At 44.2% G+C, this 5955-nt stretch overlaps 1 pseudogene; it reads right to left on the bottom strand.

The window, feature by feature from the left end:
* Positions 1-4636: 4636 nt before the first annotated feature.
* On the bottom strand, positions 4637-5436 carry LOC100427849 (eukaryotic translation initiation factor 1-like; annotated as a pseudogene).
* Between the last annotated feature and the right edge of the window lie 519 nt (positions 5437-5955).

Below are 5955 nucleotides of genomic sequence, written 5' to 3' on the forward strand. Positions count from 1 at the left end.
TCCACCTCCTGGGTTCAAGTGATTCCCCTGCCTCAGCTTTCCGAGTAGCTGGGACTGCAGGCGCTTGCCACCACACCTGGCTATTTTTTTTTTTTTTTAATTTTTTTGTTTTAGTATAGACAGGGTTTCACCATGCTGGCCAGGATGATCTCAATCTCCTGACCTCGTGATCTGCCCCCCTCGGCCTCCCAAAGTGCTGGAGTTACAGGCATGAGCCACCATGCCCAGCCTGTCCAGAGTTTTTACTGGGGCTTCATTATGTAAGCATGATTGATTGAATCATTGGCTGTTGGCTGGGTATCAATCATTGGTTGAACTCAATGTCCTATACCCTCTTCCTTCCCCAGAAGTCAGTGGTGTGAAGTGGCATCTCATTGTGGTTTTGATTTGCATTTCTCTAATAACCAATGATGAATGATGTTGAACATCTTTTCATGTGCTTATTGGCCATTGACATATTTTCTTTGTACAAATGTCTGTTCAAATTATTTGCCTTTTTTTTTTTTTTTTGAGACGGCCTCTTGCTCTGTTCCCAGGATGGAGTGCAATGGCCCGAACTTGGCTCACTGCAACCTCTGCCTCCTGGGTTCAAGCGATTCTCCCACCTCAGCCTCCCGAGTAGCTGGGATTACCGGCATGCACCACCACACCCGGCTAATTTTTTTGTATTTTTAGTAGAGACAGGGTTTTGCCTTTTTGGCCAGGTTGGTCTTGAACTCCTGACATCAGATGATCCACCTGCCTCAACCTCCCAAAGTGCTGGGATTATAGACGTGAGCCACCTGCCCGGCCATTTTTTTTTTTTTTTAGAGATACAGTCTCATTGTGTTACCCAGGCTGCAGTGTAGCAGCGTGATCATAGCCCACTGTAACTTTGAACTCCTGGGCTCAAGGTATCCTCCTGTCTCAGCTTCCCAACTAGCTAAGGCTAGGGGCACGTGTCACCATGTCTAGCTAATTTTTAAATTTTTTGTAGAGATGAGGTCTTGCTATGTTGCCCAGGCTGGTCTCAAACTCCTGGACTCAAGCAATCCTCCCACCTTGGCCTCCCAAAGCCCTTCCCCGATTTTTAATTGAGCTATATGCCTTTTTATCATTGTGTTTTAAAAGTACTTTCCGTATTCTGAACAAGTCCATTCTTGGATATATGATTTTGCAACTATTATCTCCCATTTGGTGAGTTTTCTTCTTTTTGCTTTCTTGTGGTATCATGTATAGCAAAAAATTGTTAATTTTGAGACACTCCAACTTACTTACTTTTTCTTTTTTTTTTCTTTTCTGCCCTGCCACCCTGCCACCGCCCTTTTTTTTTTTTTTAGACAAAGTCTTGCTCTGTTACACAGGCTGAAGTGCAGTGTTGTGATCATGGCTCACTGCAGCTTCAACCTCCTGGCCTCAAGTCATTCTCCCACCTCAGCCTCCCAAGTAGCTGGAACTACAGATGTGGGCCACCACACTCAGATTCCTTTTAAATTTTTGCAGAGAAGGGATCTCATTACGTTGCCTAGGCTACCTATGTTTTCTTCTAGGAGTTTTGTAGTTTTAGTTTTACATCCAGGTCTGTTATCCATTTTGAGTTAATTTTCGTGTATGATGTAAGGTAGAATAGACAAAGTCTCACTCTATCACCCAGGCTGGAGTGCAGTGGCACGATCTTGGTTCATTGCAACCTTGGCCTTCCAGGTTCAAGAGATTCTCATGCCTCAGCCTCCCGAATAGCTGGGACTACATGCCCATGCCACCATGCCTAATTTTTTTTTTTTTTTGTATTTTTGTAGAGACAAAAATACAAATAAATGGGGTTTTGCCATGTTGGCCAGGTTGGTCTCTAACTTCTGACCTTAGGTGATCCACCCACCTTGGCCTCCCAGGATGCTGGAATTACAAGCATGAGACACTGTGTCTGGCCTGGAGGTCCAACTTCCTTCTTCTTCTTCTTCTTTCTTTTTTTTTTTTTTGAGATGGAGTCTCACTCTGTCTCCCAGGCTGGAATGCAGTGGCACTATCTTGGCTCACTGCAAGCTCCGCCTCCCAGGTTCATGCCATTCTCCTGCCTCAGCCTCCCAAGTAGCTGGGTCTACAGGCGCCTGCCACCACACCTGGCTAATTTTATTTTGTATTTTTTTAGTAGAGATGGAGTTTCACCGTGTTAGCCAGGATGGTCTTGATCTCTTGACCTCGTTATCCACCTGCCTCGGCCTCCCAAAGTGCTGGGATTACAGGCGTGAGCCACCACGCCCGGCCTAAACTTCATTCTTTTATGTGTGGCTATCCAGTTGTCCCTGCACCGTTTGTTGAAATTAATACATGTCTGACTCTGGTGTTCTGCAGTGCCAGGTTGCTGGATACAGGCAGAATGGCTTTCTGCCACATTTCACAATAGTTCTCAATTTTAAAATTTGCTTTGAACTGGAAAATCTAAACCGGAATTTTTGGTTTCTTACTGTAAGTGACATAATCATTTAACTCTTTCTTGCATTTTTCAATGGCATGCAATTATTCTAATCAAGTCCACGAAGTCTTACTTTCAGGACACATCATCCAAAAGTCAAACAGTAATAGTTAATTAATGGCTACAAACAGCAGACCAATAGAATCTCAATAGAATGCCAACCAGGATTGTTGGCTGCAGCATTAGAAGCCAAAAGTGGATAACTAAGGTAGAAAGGAATTTATCAGAAGAAGATTATGTAACTCACAGAAAGGAAGGGAAAAACAGGAAAGGCAGCCTTGGGAAATGAATTGAAAGCAATTTTTCTGGCCAAAAGAAGCTAGATAGCCTTCCTTGATCACACCTCACCACAAGAAAAGTATGATCACGACACCTCCAGTAGACATTTGTTGCTGTCAAACTCTTGACATCATTGTTACAGTCCTTAATAATCTCACACTGAGTCCAATAAGACTCCAGTGTCCCAGGCATGAGCAATTTATTGACCAACCCCTGTTCATTGGCTCATGGCCTACATGAGAGGGGACAGAAGGAAATACATTCTCTCTTCAACTTTAGTAATTACACTTGAGTAATTCAAACGGGGCTTCTACATCCTGTTGAGATCCGTATAATAGGGCCTTCCCCAAAGAAAGAGGGATGCTCCGACATGAGATGGCTAAAAACAAGGTGCATTATAGAAATGAATAATAAAAACAATAGCCAACATTTATTTATCGAGGGCTATCTATGTAAAAGGTTTTTTGTTTTTTTTTCTTTTTTTTTTTGAGACGGAGCCTTGCTCTGTCGCCCAGGCTGGAGTGGAGTGGCATGATCTTGACTCGCTGCAACCTACGCCTCCTGGGTTCAAGCAATTCTCCTGCCTCAGCCTCCCGAGTAGTTGGGATTACAGACGCATGCTGCCATGCCCGGCTAATTTTTATATTTTTAGTAGAGACGGGGTTTCACCATATTGGTCAGTCTGGTCTTGAACATCTGACCTTGTGAGAAGCCTGCCTTGGCCTCCCAAAGTGCTGGGATTACTGGCGTGAGCCACCGCACCCGGCCTATATACAAGTTTTATATGTGTTAATTCATCTAATGCTCACAATAGCCCGATGGGGTATGTTCCATTATCATCCTAAGTGGTAGGCTAAATAATGGGCCCCAAAGAGATCTACTTCCTATCCTTGAAACCTGTGAATATTACCTTATATGGCAAAAGGATGAATCCTATGTGTTATATAAAAAAGAATTTGATTGGCCTTTCTTCCTAGTATGTGAATTATATGTCAACAAGCTGTTAGAAAAGCTTATTTATACCTAGTGAAATTGCTTTGGAGGATAAATCTGACTTCATCATGAAAGTGGATCTGTGACCATCAGCAGTTTCAGATTCACATAATCACTTTTTTTTTGAGATGGAGACTCACTTTGTTGCCCAGGCTGGAGTGCAGTGGTGTGATCTTGGCTCACTGCAAACACCTCCCGGATTCAAGTAATTCTCCTGCCTTAGCCTCCTGAGTACCTGGGATTACAGGCGTGTGCTGCCACACCCGGCTAATTTTTGTATTTTTAGTGGAGACGGGGTTTCACCATGTTAGCCAGGTTGGTCTTGAACTCCTGACCTCAAATGATCCACCTGCCTCGGCCTCCCAAAGTGCTGGGATTACAGGTGTGAAGGGACTTTTCTTTTTTGTCTGTGTGGCTCTTTTCAGTTTATTACATGAAGGAGTTACACTAGTCCAAGCTAAGAGCAGACCCCAAATAGTTACTTCATACACACTGTGGGGTTTTTAAACTTGTGACAAAGACAGAAGGGAAATTCTACTCATTGCGGCCGGGCGCGGTGGCTCAAGCCTGTAATCCCAGCACTTTGGGAGGCCGAGACGGGTGGATCACGAGGTCAGGAGATCGAGACCATCCTGGCTAACACGGTGAAACCCCGTCTCTACTAAAAAATACAAAAAAACTAGCCGGGCGAGGTGGCGGGCGCCTGTAGTCCCAGCTACTTGGGAGGCTGAGGCAGGAGAATGGTGTAAACCCGGGAGGCGGAGCTTGCAGTGAGCTGAGATCCGGCCACTGCACTCCAGCTTGGGCGACAGAGCGAGACTCCGTCTCAAAAAAAAAAAAAAAAAAAAAAAAAAAAGAAATTCTACTCATTGCAAGAAAATCCTCACTTAAGCTTCAGTGAGCCACAGACACTTAGAACCCATGAACCTTCAGCTGACTGTCCTTGGCCAGTGCAGTCTCTGCAAGGAACTGGCATAGGTTCTTGCATGAGTCACTCTGTAGCTTAATTAGTTCTGCATTTTCTGGATGCTCAATTCAGACAAATTTCTTCTTGAGTGCCGTCACTAGTTTCTTTCTTTCTTTCCTTCTTTTTTTTTCAGAGTCTTGCTCTGTTGCCCAGGCTGGAGTACAGTGACATGATAATCTTGGCTCACTGCAACCTCCTTCTCCCAGGTTCAAGGGATTCTCCTGCCTCAGCCTCCCAAGTAGCCAGGACTACAGACATGCACCACCACAACCAACCAGTTTTTGTGTTTTTAGTAAAGATGGGGTTTCAGCATGTTGCCCAGGCTGGTCTCGAACTCCTGACCTCATGTGATCCACCCACCTAGGCCTCCCAAAGTGCTGGGATTACAGACATGAGCCACTGTGCCTGGCCTAGTTTTTTTTTTTATGGTAGTCATCAGCAATTCCTTGGACAGTAGTAAGGGTCTTCCTGCCATTTCTTTGTTAAATTCTTATATGGATATAATCCTCGGTGCCAGCAGGAAGCAGGTTATCGCCCTTAGTTGCATCTAGCAAAGAGGTTAAAAGAGTAGCGGTTCTGAATAGTAAACATACTATACAATTCGTTTTCCTCAGCAGAAACTGCCTACAGAGGTAGCAGTGGAAGAAGTGGGGGGAAGTGGGCAAAGGTGGGGTATGGAGCATCAGGAAGCAAGGGGGCTCAAAGGGAAAGTTGCTGAGTCCTCATCGGTGGCTCAGTGACTGGGTTCATGAAAAGACTTGAGGTTTTGAATTCAATTTCTTACTGTCCCATACTCTCTTGCCCTTCCACATTCCACCATGAACGACTCAGCAAGAAGGCCTTCAACAGACACCAGCACCTGGATATTGGACTCATCTGCCTCCAGAACTGTAAAAAATATATTTCTTTTCTTTGAAACTACCCAGTCAGTGGTGTTCTGTTACAGCAACACAAAATGGACTAAGAATATGTTGCTAGTAAATATATAATTTTAGCCATGGGTTTTAAGATCTGGAGCGATTGGAAATATTGGGCATTCCCTAGAGATTCTGTACTCAGAGCTGGATGCAGTAACTAGAGGTAATTTTCGATGTGAATGTGCTTGAAGTTGTATGTAGTATAATCCTAACAACAGAGCAAGACCCTATCTCAAAAAAACAACAACAAGAGGGGATATTATGTAGCCTATAAAATAAACGGGTGGGCTAAAGAACCACATTCTGAGCTACGTAATGAGAAAGAGCCAAAACCAAATTGCAGAACT

The sequence above is a fragment of the Macaca mulatta genome, chromosome 1 (genome assembly GCF_049350105.2).
Source record: "Macaca mulatta isolate MMU2019108-1 chromosome 1, T2T-MMU8v2.0, whole genome shotgun sequence".
NCBI lineage: Eukaryota > Metazoa > Chordata > Mammalia > Primates > Cercopithecidae > Macaca > Macaca mulatta.